The sequence below is a fragment of the Pristiophorus japonicus genome, chromosome 4 (assembly GCF_044704955.1).
Source record: "Pristiophorus japonicus isolate sPriJap1 chromosome 4, sPriJap1.hap1, whole genome shotgun sequence".
NCBI lineage: Eukaryota > Metazoa > Chordata > Chondrichthyes > Pristiophoridae > Pristiophorus > Pristiophorus japonicus.
This window is the reverse complement of record NC_091980.1, coordinates 245,347,364-245,362,932: the sequence shown is the minus strand read 5'-3', so window position 1 is coordinate 245,362,932 and position 15,569 is coordinate 245,347,364. Positions and strand designations below refer to the sequence as shown.

Here is a 15,569-nt window from a genome sequence, read left to right as displayed (position 1 = left end):
AAAGCAATGTGTGAGGAGGACACAGAAAACCTGCAAAGGGACATGGACAGGCTAAGTAAGTGAGCAAAAATTTAGCAGATGGAGTATAATGTTGGAAAGTGTGAGGTTATGCACTTTAGCAGAAAAAAAATCAAAGAACAAGTTATTATTTAAATGCAGAAAGATTGCAAAGTACTGCAGTACAGTGGGACCTGGGGGTCCTGGTGCATGAAACACAAAAGATTAGTATGCAGGTACAGCAAGTGATCAGGAAGGCCAAAGGAATCTTGGCCTTTATTGCAAAGGGGATGGAGTATAAAAACAGGGAAGTCTTGCAACAGTTATATAGGGTATTGGTGAGGCCAGACCTGGAATACTGCATGCAATTTTGGTTTCCATATTTAAGAAAGGATATACTTGCTTTGGAGGCAATTCAGAGAAGGTTCACTAGGTTGATTCTGGAGACGAGGAGGTTGACTTATGAGGAAAGGCTGAGGAGGTTGGGCCTCTACTCAGTGGAATTCAGAAGAATGAGAGGTGATCTTATCGAAACATTTGTTGTGTAGTCCACAGGGCGGAGCTATATATAATGCAGGCTTGACAAGGTGGATGTAGAGAGGATGTTTCCACTGATAGGGGAGACTAGAACTAGGGGACATAATCTTAGAATAAAGGGCCGCCCATTTAAAAGTGAGATGAGGAGGAATTTCTTCTCTCAGATGGTTGTAAATCTGTGGAATTCGCTACCTCAGAGAGCTGTGGAAGCTGGGTCACTGAATAAATTTAAGACAGAGATAGACAGTTTCTTAACCGATAAAGGAATAAGGGGTTATGGGGAGCGGGCAGGGAAGTAGACCTGAGTCCATGATCGGATCAGCCATGATCGTATTAAATGGCAGATCAGGCTTCAGGAGCCGTATGGCCGACTCCTGCTCCTATTTCTTATGTTCTTATGTAACGTTACCATTTTGCTACCATTCCCCTGTATTTCATATATAAACTATCATTAATCATCCCTTACCACATTGGAACAGCAAAGTGGTATTTTGTATATCTTAGCAGTACATTGATTAACACAAAACCCTTCGTACAATGAACGCACATGATGATTCACAGTATAAAAAGGCTGGGGGCTCTCCAAGGTATTTTCTGTTTATTTTTTCAAACTGACAATAAGAAGTCCCCATCATATTTTAGTTCTTTGTGCAGCAAGGAATAGGGGCGTGCAATGGCAGGGGTAGGGGCAGGCACAGGGGGATGAGGTATCGATGGGATGGTGGGGGGGGGGGGGGGGAGGGGCGGTGCTGCACGCGCCTGAACACATGGGTGTAGAGACCATGTGAAAATGGTGCTGGTGACTCATTATCATGAGCCAGGCTTGCAGCCAGTGCTCCCTGCACGGTTTAATGGTTTCACAGACCCCACTTAAAGGCAGCTAGTACCTCTTAAAGGGGAGGTGCACTATGGCTGCAGACTACAGGATACTTGTGGAAAATCACTGTGGAAAAATAGCCATAAGGTGTCCCAAGAGGTCACCATGTTCTCTAATTCAACATTGGAGGCCCTGGTCCGGGTGGGGTGAAGAGGAAGATAGAGTTCTTATTGCCCTTAAGAGTCAGAAAACCCATCGGGCAACTCCTCTGTCGCCAATAAGAACATAAGAACATAAGAATTATGAGCAGGAGTAGGCCATATCGCCCTTCGAGCCTGCTCTGCCATTCAATAAGATCATGACTGATCTTCGATCTCAACTCCAGTTTTCTGCCCGATCCCCATATCCTTTGATTCCCCGGAAGTCCAAAAACCCATTTATCTCAGCCTTGAATATATTCAACGATTCAGCACCCACAGCCTTTTCGGGCAGAGAATTCCAAAGATTCACAACCCCCTGAATGAAGAAATTTCTCCTCATCTCAGTCTTAAATAGCCGATCCCTTATCCTGAACCTATGCCCCCTAATTCTAGATTCTACAACCAGGGGAAACAACTCCTGTCAATCCCCCTCAGAATCTTATATGTTTCAATGTGATCACCTCTCATTCTTCTAAATACCAGTGAGTATAGGCTCATTCTACTCAATCTCTCCTCAGTACAATGCTCTAGTCCCTGAAATCAATCTAGTGAACCTTTGTTGCACCGCCTCTAAGGCACGTATGGTCTTCCTCTGATAAGGAGACAAAAACTGTGCAAAGTACTACAGGTGTGGCTTCACCAAAGCCCGATACAATTGTATGAAGACATGTACTCCAACCCCCTTGCAATAAAGGCCAACATGCCATTTGCCTTCCTAATTGCTTGCTATAGATGCATGCTAATTTTCTGTGCTTCCTGTACGAGAACACTTAAATCCATCTGAACATCAACATGTAATACTTTCTCATCATTTAAAAAATTCTGTTTTTCCGTTCTTCCTATCAAAGTGAACAATCTCGCATTTCCCCACATTATACTCCATCTGCCATCTATTGCCCACTCACCTATCTTATCCATATTCCTTTGCATGCTCTTTGGGCCCAAATTTCCCGATGAGTTGCACCATTTTTTTTGGTGTATCTTGATTTTTCTGGTGTATCTTAAAAGTTGAAAATATGGCCATTTAATTTGCGCCAGTGTAAGTGAGTTAGTTAGGTTTTTTGTTCGGTCAGTTTTTTTTTTCAAAAGGGGGCGTTCCCAGCCACTTACACCATTTATGCCAATTTGGCCAGAAAAAAGCTGTATTAAACTAACTTAGGGCAACGTATGTATCCACTTTTGTACGTACAGAAAGACCTTACTTACAGTTAAGGAATCAGCGCAAGTAACGGCATTTCAAGCACCACCAAGCACCAAAGAAAGCACAAAAAGTAATAAGCAATTATTTAACAAATAAAATAGAAGCAACCCTGCCCCTAAAGCACCAAGACCAAAGTAATAAGCAATCAATAAATAACAAATAAAAAAATAGAAGGAACCCTGCACCTGAAGCACCAAAATCAATCAGTAAATAACAAGTAAAAGATAGAACTCCTATCTTAGGGAACGCAGCGGGCCGCCGATGAGGGAGCCCATTTGGCCAGGGCTAGGGACAGCGTGCTTTGGCCTCTCCCACCCAGCCTGCAGCGCGAGTTTGCCGAAACGGCCTGCCAGGAGCTAGTGCACATGCGCGCAGACTCTAGCGCGCATGTGCAGAGGTCCCGGCACTGTTTTCAGCGCGGGGACCTGGCTCCGCCCCCCTCTCTTCAGTACACGCCATGTCAGCTCCACAGACGGCCCGACTTGTGGCCATGATCGCAGCAAGTTTTTTCGGCGCAGTTTTTAAGGTACAAAGTCGGCAGGGGGCTCGGAGGTGCGTGGTTTTAAACAGAGAGCCAAATTTGGGCCCTTTGTGTCCTCCTCACAGTTTACTTTCCCACCTAGCTTTATATTGTCAGTAAACGTGTATACATTGCACTCGGTCCCTTCATCTAAGTCATTAATATATATTGTAAATAGCTGAGGCCCAAGCACTGATCCTTGCCAATCTGAAAATGACCTGTTTAGCACTAATCTCTGTTTTCTGTACATTAACCAATCCTCTATCCATGCTAATATATTATCCCCAACCCCATGAGCCCTTATCTTGTATGTGGCAGTTTATAGAATGCCTTTTGGAAATCCAAATGTACCAGATCCACTTATCTACCCTGCTAATTACATCCTCAAACAACTCTAAGAAATTTGTTAAACATGATTTTCCTTTCATAAAGCCATGTTGACTCTATCTCTCTAATCATATTATAATTTTCTAAGTGCCCTGTTACCATTTCCTTAATAATGGATTCCAGCATTTTCCCGATGATTGATGTCAGGCTAACTGGCTTGTAGTTCTCTGTTTTCTCTCTCCACCCTTTCTTGAACAATGGGGTTACATTTGCTAGCTACCAATCTGCTGGGACTGTTCTAGAATCTAGGGAATGTAGAAAGATCCTGTCAGTGGGAAGAAGTTGCTGACGAGGTCAATGATGGGAGCTTAGCTGCAATGCCGGAAAATGTTCAATGACCTCACCAAAGTGTCATGGTAAAAATCTTACCTTTCACATCAATTACTCTCTCCTCGCACCTGCAGCTACACCACCACAGCACTCGCCTCCTCTGCTTCCCTTCATTCTCCTACAATAACTGCACCACGTCACTCTTTCTCATTCTCCTCTTACTCGCACACTCCACACTGCCTATTCTCATCACAATTGCAAACCTCATTTTCCCACACCTTATATCTTAGACACAACATCAACACTATTTTGTCATGGCAGGCAGATTCTCAAAACACAGTTTCTTTCTTGCAAGAGATGATCTTGCAAAACATGAAGTCGGAGGCAGCATCCAGAAGAGGCCGAGCCCGTCTGTACACCCTTACAACAACAACTTGCATGTATATATAGCGACTTTAACGTAGAAAAAATATCCCAAGGTGCTTCATAGAAGAGCAATTAGACTAAATTTGATGCCGAGCCAAGGTAGGACACATTAGAAGAGGGCTTGGTCAATGAGGTGGATTTTAAGAAGATCTTAAAGATGGAAAAGGCGGTGTTGAGGCAGAGAGGTTTAGGAAGGGAATTCCAGAGTATACGGTCTAGGTGGCTCAAGGCACAATGACCAATGTTGGGTAAAGGGAGTGAAGGGTGTCTAAGAGCCCAGAGTTGGAGGAACGGAAATTTTGGGAGGGAGTTGTAAGCGTGAGGAGGTTACAAAGCTAAGGAGAGGTGAAGCCATGAAGGGATTTAAACACGAGAATGAAAGTTTTAAATTGGAGGTATTGGAGGACTGGGAGCCAAAGTCGGTTAGCAAGGATATGAGTGATGGGTGAGTAGGACTTGGTCTGGGATAGGACATGGACAGCAGAGTTTTGGATGAGCTGAAGTTCAAAGAATGTGGAGGATGGGAGGCCTGCAGGAGAGCTTTGGAATTGTCTAATAGAAAAGTAACAGTTAATAATCCTTTAAAAAGATCTAAAAATTACACATGTTTAATAATATGGTTGCATATTCAACAAATGCCAACAATAATTAGATCTCGCTCAAACGAACACCAGTAATTCTCTACATGCACATAATCAGATGATGCCCAATTGGCTGCCAAATAAGAATTAATCAAAACATTACATTAAAAGCCCAAGTACATTTGTTGATGTGGTTCCATTAACTGTAAATTCATCGTGGCCCTTCAAATCAACCTGCTGCCTGGCCTGCTATGTGTGAGCCTACTCATGCCGCCCACCCTGCCCCCTCCTCTGCTGCTAACCGTTTGACTGTTCTGCTATATTTTGCAGAACTTGAGGCCAACCCTGATGATGTAGAAGAAGATTCAGATGCGGACAAGCCTGAAGAAGAAAACATCTTCCAATCCATCCATGGGGGTGAGGGGGAGGGGATGCAGCTGGATGAAGCTCCCATTGTTGTACTAACTTTGGAGGAGGTGCTGCTCATGGAGGTGACAGCCCCTTCCGTGGTTTGAGTGTTGGTGGGACATTCCATGGTTTCACACCTTCCGAGTCCCAGTAGCAGGGTGCAGCGATGCACACTCAGGGCCCCCCTGTCCCAGGCTGCGGGTCCCAGTGGGATGCAGCGAGCCACACCCGGGGTGAGGAGGGGAAGGAGAGCTCGACCAAGCTCTCCTGAGATGCAGGATGTAACAGATGTGGTTCAGATGATGTCATTGAGTGCGGAGAGTTTTGACCTTACCCAATCACTCTTGGATACCATCACTGGGGTGAGTGATGAGGTAGTGGGACTGTCAGGACCATCAGTGAGGGAATAGTGGCCATGAGGGAGGGAATGTCAGAGGTAGTGCAAACCGCGGCACTGGCCATGAGGGAATGTCAGAGGTAGTACAAACCACAACACTGGCCATGAGGGAGGGAATGTCAGAGGTAGTGCAAACCACGGCACTGGCCATGAGGGAATGTAAGAGGTAGTACAAACCACGGCACTGGCCATGAGGGAAGGAATGTCAGAGGTAGTACTGGTCATTATGGAGGGATTGTTGCAGTCCGCTGAGACACTGACAGGGTGCATGAGGGACGGCATGTGTGAGTTAGCTGCTGCAATAAGGGAACACACCCAGACCTCGCACCCATTGACAGAATCAACTGCCACTCCCAATGCAATCCCCACACCAGCCTCTGAAGAGCCCCAAGCTGGGCCCTCCAACTTGTGGCCTGACGCTGACGCCCCCCACCCTCAAGAGGTGCGCAGTACCCGAGATGTTAGAAGGGATAAGCTTGGTACCAAGCCCAAAAATATTGCACCATTGCCTGCGAGCAGGGGTGGTGGAAAGTCCAAGACCAAGCGTGGCGGGCAGTCTTAGACTAAGGGGAATGAGAGATGGGTGCAGCCTTTCTTTGCTGTTGTTGATTGTATGTCTAAAGTCAAATTTCTCTCAGCAGTCTAGTCCTGTAGTTTATAGTTGGGTTTTTTGTTGCGTAATAAAACTGAACACTGGGTTAAACCTAAAATTTTGTGTCACGTGTTGTCCTTTTCCCACTATAAGTTCCGAGCACTCAGAATCAGAGTAGAGTGTAAAACAAACACCCTACAGAATAGCAACCACGAAGGGACCTCGGCATTGGGAATAGAATCACGGACACAAAACCAGGGCAAGAACCCCGAGGGAGGCTTGGTTAAGTCTAAGGTTGGCTAAGGTAGTCAAAAAGTTTGTTTCTCGGAGGCAGCTAGTGCAGCCAGCAGAGGAAGGAAACAGTCTCGGATAGGCTGGCGTAATCCCGGTTGACTAGGGTAGCCAAACAGAGAAGCCTGAGTAACAGGAACCACATTGAGGTGGTGTCAGGGGAGACCAAGGTAGGTAGTCAGGGAGAATTTCTCAGCCAGAGGCACTGGAAATGGACTCACCGCAGCAAAGAGCCAGCGACTAAGAGCAGTCGTAGAAAGTCCATGGAGGCTAAGGTAACTACATATATCTGTAAGGTGACCCTAGCATTATCCGGGGCCAAGGGTATGGCTTGTCTTATGACACAGGGGGAAGTTGGGGTAAATTGGGAGGAGGAGAATAAAAGGTTATAAAAAAAGGTGAGCAAAAGGACCCTGTGGGATCCAAAAGGAAGAACAAAGCATGGCATGGAAGCATTGTGTTTACTGTAGTAAACCGGTTGTTTAAGAGAAGGAAAAAATAGAAAAGCATTTCTATGAATCTAAGAAAATAAAACAAAGTTATGAAAGAAATTGTGTGTGATGCATCAGTGTGAATGGTAAAGTTAAAAGCATGTGGATGGTTTTTAACTTGTCTTTGTGTGTCTGGATAGTTTTTTTGAGCTGGCACTAGTTAGTTTGAAATTGGTTTGAATTAATTTGGAGTTATTGAGGTTAACTAACCTGTGAAAACCAAACTTTCATTCTGGAATTTTGGTTGGTTTAAATTGTGTGAAAAACCTCTAGTTCCGGACATAAGGCAATCACATGTATTTTGGTATTTTTAAAATTTTCCGACCAATTCAAGAATCTGTGACCGGGGGGAGAAAAAGGGTGTATACTGCTATTATGCATGAGAGTAGAGAACCATTGTGATATGTAAGCTATTGGTATGCCTGGTACTATGCATTAGTATGTGTGTTTGTCGAACTTTTAAAATGCGAAAAAGGTAACACTCTACAAAATTTCAGAAAGCAACACCTTGTCAAGAGTCTAATAATTATTCTGAGCATTTGTAAAATTTTTAAGAAAATAAAATTTTTAAGAAGATTTTAAGTTTGGAATTTGAGTGGATGTTTTCCCTCAGTAACAGAAAGGGAAAATCAGCTTGATGAATTAACCCGTTGGGCTGACAGAAAAGCCACAATGGATGTTTTTTTCTTTTCTTTCAAGCAGGCAATTACTGAGAGAGGTCCTTTAATATGGAAATGACCTCAAGGTGTTACTGAACTTGAACCTGGATGGGACAGTGCTGTGTGAACTCCAGTAATTTAGATCACAAAGGCTGGACATAGGGTTTTGTGAAATTAAAATTTGACTTAGCTAAATTGATTTAAAGATGAAAAATATCGCTTCTCGGCCTTTTGGCTAAGATCATGCGTAACTGACCTGACAGGGGAGTAACCACCATAACCCCAAGGTGGTTCTCCCTGGATCAGGAAGGTATATGCTTGCTTTTTTGGAAATAGGAGTGTGTGGGGGGCCTGACCCATCCACCTCCATGGCACGAACCTGGTATTGCAGTACTTCCAGGAACGGTGCAGTGGCTCTTGGCCTTTTGGCTAAGAGCATTGGCACAGAGTGATCCTTGATGTGTGCAAGGTGACCTCTGGCGTTTGTGATTTGACAAAGAATTGGAATGATTGGCTACGAATTTCAAAAAAAAAAGATGAAAAATATGTGAATAACTGAAGAAGGACCTATGAGAGGGAGGCCCCACAGAGCAAAATAACCTTCTTTCATTTTTTGTCTTAATAGGAGCAAATCGAGCCAAAAGGACGAGATTGTGTTGGGAAAAGTGGTGGAAGGAGAAACAAGGGATCCATGTCATGTCTTGTATGTGGGCAGAGCAGGTCTCAGTCGTCCTGGTTAACCCTAGCTTAGGATAAAGGCCTAGCCCTGTCAAACCTGTGTGGTGGCTGATGTGCAATGGTCACCACACATTAAAAAACTCCACGCAAAGGCATTGTCCACCCCTTCAATTAGAGTTCAGGACTGGAACATCGGGTCCTTCATTGAAACATCTGTGAACTCATGTGGAAGCAAGTCCTCCTCATTTGAGGGACCGCCTATGATGATGATGATTAACAGATGATAATTGCTCAACCATTTCGCTATTCATCTGGCCAACTAGCAAGCTGTTTATATTGAATTAAGTTCAGTGAATTAACTTACACCAATATGGGCCATTTTGGAGAATTCCCTTTATCCTTATCGCTAGAGGATAATCAGCACTTTATTATTACAGAATAAAAATTATGTCACATTTTGTGATAAATTGAATATCTATTAACAATTAACATATTCCACTTTTAGAAAGATTTTGCCTGATGCAGTAGTTAATGTATATAAATCTCTTCCTTACACAATAGGCAGAGATGAGGATACCGAGATAGCAATTAGTTTCACCTAATGTCAAAAACAAATAATGTACAAAAGTAGAAAATGCTGGAAATCTCAGTGGGTCAGGCAGCATCTGCGGAGAGAAAAACAGAGTTAACGTTTCGGGTTGATGACCCAGTTCTGACGAAGGGTCATCAACCCAAAACGTTAACTCTTCTTTCTCTCCACAGATGCTGCCTGACCCGCTGAAATTTCCAGCATTTTCTGTTTTTATTCTAGATTCCAGCATCCGCAGTATTTTGCTTTTGTATTAATTTACAAAAGAATTCATTCTAAGTTGGTCATGTAGGCCCAAAAAATTCGGCTCCGCAGCGGCCGATTTTTTAGTGTTATGGGTGCCATTTTGTATCCAAAATGGCATCCGCACCACACACCCACTCTTCTGGTGTGGGTCACACCGGATGCCATTTTGGTGAGGTCATTTGTATCGGCACAGGTAGCATGCAGCAGCAGAATGCAGAGTACGCACATCGTGAAGTCAATCAGCGTGTAAAGCTGATTTGACGTTAGCGCTGCCATTTTCGACCTCAACGCTGGAGTTAACACCCTCTCTTAACCTCCCACAGCAGGAAGAACCCACCGCCAGTGCTATTTAATGGGATCATCACCTGCACTCAGGTTAGTTGCTGATTGATTTCGACTGGCTCTTGGTGAGTTTGTAGAGGTGATTCTTGGTTTAGTGTTTTATTTGAAGTTGCTGAAGTCTCAAGGGAGTGGTGTGGCAACTTACTTCAAGGCTTCTGCTCAGATCAGTTGCTCCCAGACATAGGTGACGTAGTTTGTAACCCCCTTGACCTGCAGCATAATAGGAAGGATGAGCAGCGATGAGACAGAGGAGGACAAGCTGCTCGAAGAAGGAGGAGCAGGAGAGGGAGAAGGGCTCTCAGCAGGAAGCCATATCCACCCAGGGTCTTCAGGGAGCAATTCTCCTCCACCTCAGTGAAACATAGAAACATAGAAACATAGAAGATAGGTGCGGGAGCAGGCCATTCGGCCCTTCGAGCCTGCACTGCCATTCAAAATGATCATGGCTGATCATTCAACCTCAGTACCCCACCCCAGCCTTCTCTCGATACCACCTGATCCCTTTAGCCGTAAGGGTCACATCTAACTCCCTTTTGAATATGTCCAATGAACTGGACTCAAGAATTTTCTGTGGCAGAGAATTCCACAGGTTTACAACTGTCTGGGTGAAAAAGTTTCTCCTCATCTTGGTCCTATATGGCTTACCCCTTATCCTTAGACTGTGTCCCCTGGTTCTGGACTTCCTCAACATCAGGAACATTCTTCCTGCATCTAACCTGTCCAGTCCCGTCAGAATTTAATATGTTTCTATGAGATCCCCTCTCATTCTTCTAAATTCCAGTGAGTATAAGCCTAGCCGATCCAGTCTTTCCTCATATATGTCAGTCCTGCCATCCCAGGAATCAGTCTGGTGAACCTTCGCTGCACTCCCTCAATAGCAAGCACGTCCTTCCTCAGATTAGGAGACCAAAACTGCACACAATACTCAAGGTGTGGTCTCACAAGGCCCTGTACAACTGCAGCAAGACCTCCTTGCTCCTATACTCAAATCTCCTCACTATGAAGGCCAGCATGTCATTTGCTTTCTTTACTGCCTGCTGTAACTACATGCCTACCTTTAATGACTGATGTACCATGACACCCAGGTCACGTTGCACCTCCCCTTTTACTAATCTGTCACCATTCAGATAATAATCTGCCTTCCTGTTTTTGCCACCAAAGTGGATAACCTCACATTTATCTACATTACACTGCATCTGCCATGCATTTGCCCACTCACCTAACCTGTCCAAGCCCCCCTGCAGCCTCCTAGCATCCTCCTCGCAGCTCGCACTGCTACCCAGCTTAGTGTCATCTGAAAACTTGGAGATATTACATTCAGTTCCTTCGTCTAAATCACTAATGTATATTGTAAATAGCTGGGGTCCCAGCACTGAACCCTACGGCACCCCACTCGTCACTGCCTGCCATTCTGAAAAGGACACATTTATTCCCACTCTTTGCTTCCTGTCTGTCAACCTTTTCTCTATCCACGTCAATACATTATCCCCAATACCATGTGCTTTAATGTTTCACACTAATCTCTTGTGTGGGACCTTGTCAAAAGCCTTTTGAAAGTCCAAATACACCACATCCACTGGTTCTCCCTTATCCACTCTATTAGTTACATCCTCAAAAAACTCTAGAAGATTTGTCAAGCATGATTTCCCTTTCATAAATCCAAGCTGACTTGGACCGATCCTGTCACTGCTTTCCAAATGTGCTACTAATACATCTTTAATAATTGATTCCAGCATTTTTCCGACCGCCGATGTCAGGCTAACTGGTCTATAATTCCTTGTTTTCACTCTCCCTCCTTTTTTAAAAAGTGGGGTTACATTAGCTACCCTCCAATCCATAGGAACTGATCCAGAGTCCATGGAATGTTGGAAAATGACCACCAATGCATCTACTATGTGAGGATCAGTGCAGGTAATATCTCTGGTTCACTCAGAAGGTGCTCACTGAAATTTGCCACCCATTGAAGACAGAGCAGCAGCCTCAGAGTAGAGGGTGGAGGGCATTGTCAGTGGCTGTGAAGACGAGCGTGGCTATGAATATTTATGCGTTGGACTCCTTCCAGGCTGGAGGAGACAACATTGACTCCAGTGCACAATCCAAGCAAATGTGACCAGTATGCATATAACAAAAATTATGCTGCTGTATGGAATATGATAGAGCAGACCATTGGCATGCTGAAATAATGCTTCCGCTGCCTGGACTGCTCTGGAGGAGCCCTGCAGTACTTGCCAGAGCACGTCTCAAGATTTGTTGTGGTCTACTGCATGCTCCAGAACCGCACCAACACAAGGGCACAGCCCTTGCCACCAGGCAAATGGCGACCAGCTGAGTAAGAGGAGGAAGAGGAGGAGGAGGAGGAGGAAGGGAGGAGCCAACTGACACAGCCCATTTCTGCCTGGGTTGTCAGTGATCAACTGATTCGCCTGCGGTACCAGTGAACACAACCTCAATTCCCCAATCACCAATAGTCCCATACCTTACCTTCCCTCTGTCACTGACCATCACGGCGGCCTCTTGGCCACAATGCTACAATAAAAGCCAACACAAAACATGCATTCAAAACCAAATTTATAGATCAAATCATTCAAATATTTAATGCAAAAGTCAATTACCTCACCCTTGTGCATTCCCTTAGTGCCTGTCCTCCGTGTGCCCTTGCCTGTCCCAGTGCTCCTACACGGTGCTTCCCCAGTGGCTGCAGCATGACTGGTGGATGGTTGCTTACTTTCAGTGGGGGAGACTGCAGATGGCCTTGTAGGACGGCCTCGAGCAGCTCTGGGCCTAGTAGGCCCGGCTTTGAACTGCACCACCTCGGCATGTGCGGCAACAGCAAGGGCACTGGTGGAGTGGCAGTGGTGGAAAGACAAATGCTGTCATCCCGAGAAAGGACAGCAGGTTTGTGCTCCACTGATCCACTGCCACTCCCCCAGAGCAGTGCCTCATCAATCTTAGTAATCTGTTGGAGGACAGATTGCATGCCCCTTTCAACACTGGTAACCACAGCCTTGATAGCAGCAGTTTAAGCTTGCGTGGCAACATGCTGCGCTTGCATGACTTCAGTCTGAGCTTCCACGGCATTCCTCAGATGTTGGGAGCTTCTGTTTGTGCTGCAATGGAAGCTGAGACATTGGCCATTAGATGCTGCATCATGGTTGAGTCCACAAATTGATTTGCCAATCAATTCCAAGTTCGAATGGATAGGCTCCACGCTCTGCACAAAGCTCTGTGCAAGGTTGGTGCTGGATGCCTCTATGCTCCTTGACATTGTATTCAGGCTTTCTGGCAGGCTAGCCAATGCACCAAGCATTTCATTGTGAAAACCCATCAGCATTCTTCTGTAGGCCACCCCATCAAAGTCTTTATCTGAGTCCTGTGCAGCAGAACTCGTGTGTGACCTGGCCTTCCGGGAAGCTGGCACCTACGCTATCCTTTCCCCCCCCACCCTGGCTGCAGCCCACCCATGCCCAGTGACTCGCCATGTGAAGAACCTGCCTTTACGCTACCTTCTGAAGTATGTGTAGTGCCAGTATCTGAGCTGGTGGCTGCAAGTGTGAGATCAAGTGACGGTGTTTCTTTTTCATCAGTGTCTTCTTCCTCTTGCACCACTGCCTGCCCGGGTTGGAGTTCTTGGGTGTCTGAAAGAGGAAAGGCACAAGGGTAGGGTTGTGCTGAGGGTAGGGGGGAAAGCAGGAAGTGCATGCTTACACCATGTGCAGCTTGCAGAAGAGATTGTGGGATGAGGGGGAAGTGGGAGGTGAGAAGGAGGATTAGCTATGAGCACACCGTCATCTTCAATGGTTTCAGCCCTGCCACTGGCCATGGCCTCAGTAATGACCACTCCAATAATGGCAAGCACCATCTCATCCATCAGGGTTAGGGTATGCAGGAGCACCTGCCCCCTCCGGTTAGCTGGTGCTGCCTGCGGTTGTGTGCCACCTTCTCCTGCAAGAGGGAAGCGTGCCACTGAGTGTGGTGCAATGTGTTTGATTGATGTGGCTGTCATGGTTTAATAGCTGGTAGTGTGTGCAAGCTGTGAGATGTGGGTGTGAGGCTTATAGTAGTGGTAAGTGTGTAAGGGTGAGGTGGAGCATATGAATGTAAGGTATAAGTTGTGATTGATTGAGATTGTTGGTAGGTGAGTGATGGGGTGTGCTGTCTTGAGCAGTGTGTGAGGCTTGTGATGCAGCTGGTGGGATACGACAACTGAAGATGTATTCACTGACCTTGACGACTCATGTGAAGTCATTGAACTTCATTCAGCTCTGCAATCCTCAGGGCAACACTGCCTGCATTGACCTCCATGGCTATTTGCTCTCACTGCCTGCGCAGTGCCTGTCTGGATTGTCTATATCTGGATGGTAGATACAGGACGTCTCTCCTCCTATCCACCTCCTGCAGTAAGGCCTCCAGTGCTGAGCGGAAAACCTTGTAGCCTGCCCTCTGACATGTTGTGCCATTCCTGTTTCTTCCAGCATCTGCTCTCCTCAAACTACACCACCCCTTTAAGAAGTACAGGATGGCTTTAAGAAGTGCAGGCTAGCTTTAATTGGTGCTAGCCTTGCATGAACTTGGCCCCCCTGCCTAGGCATGCAGCCACTCAGCAGTGCATTCAGCGCTGGGCTGCACTCTGCAATCATGTAAATTACCAGGCAGCGCGAAGGTTGACCGGGCATAATGATCCCTGCACCCATTTCCGGGACAATCGAATTTTTAGCCCAATGACTACTTATTGTTGATAGTGTTATCAGTCTTGCCACATATAAATCGCTGACTAGCCACTGGCAACTGCGACACTGTTTAGCCACATGTACTAATCTTAGTGGAAAATACTTTACATATAATACAGATAAATGTATTTCACATGTATATTTATGCCATTCAATGAGAAAGGTGCAGTTTTTCTCCTTCATCAAAGTTTGGAGTACTTGCAAGAATTTAATACACAACTCTTCTAGGTGGTCTGGTGCCTGTCCTAGGAACACTGGATCCCTGTTCCTTTCCAGCACTCAGTGCTGCTGCAGCAATAATAATGAAAAATGTAATGTATGACACCATTCTATCATTATTGCCTCATTTAAGTCTGCCCACCTGTATATGGGTGACTGCTGCCAGCATCAGGTGGAAGTGACTGTGGAAAACCGGAATAGGCATGAAAATGAGTGGGCATCCAGTGTGATGGATCTTTGACCCTGCACACCCTCCAATAACCACCATTAACCTGGTAGAAAGACAAAAGAAAATCCTTCCTTATATTTTGTGATAATCTTTAAACACAATTGTTGCTGTTTTGTCCAATTATTTAGGTGGAGTTTATGTTGATGGAAACTAAAATACCAAAGTTAACACACTAATGCCTTTGTTTTCAAAGGTTTGTAGATTTAATTGTTTGTTAGTTTTGATACAATCAACTCCAATAACAATTTTTCATGATCCTATGATAAGTATTGGGTGGAGAACAATACTGTAAGGAAAAATCTGTAACCCTACTGCAGCTACATTGCCAAGTTCTTGCCAAAGTAAACCATGCATGTAAAATAGCAACACAAGTTCAAAAGGCCCTAACAAGTGCCAACAAAGTACTGGGGTTTCATTATAGAGGAATAGAATACAAAAGCAAGGAGTTAATGTCCCAGATTTTGCTGGTGCAGAGCACCTCACAGCAACTTCTGTTAGACTAGTTTACGCATATTTTGTTTTTAAATGTGTTTGCCCACAAATGTTGCTGGAAGTGTGAGCTGATAACAGAGCAAAGGCAATAGGGTATTTTGGTAACCAGTGGAACAAACTATGAGATTAAAGGGTTGAGAAATAAACAGAGGAAGGACTGAGAAGGAGGATGAATTAGCATGGGTGAATTATTGTCAAATCAGATACAAAAAGAGGAATAAAGAGAGGGAAAGAAAGATTGGATTAAGAGAGAGAGAGAAAACAGAGTCAGAA

The 15,569-nt window shown here is 45.1% G+C and overlaps 1 pseudogene; it reads left to right on the top strand.

The window, feature by feature from the left end:
• Nucleotides 1-7,989: 7,989 nt before the first annotated feature.
• Nucleotides 7,990-8,190, top strand: LOC139263566 (U2 spliceosomal RNA; annotated as a pseudogene).
• The last annotated feature ends 7,379 nt before the right edge of the window (nt 8,191-15,569 follow it).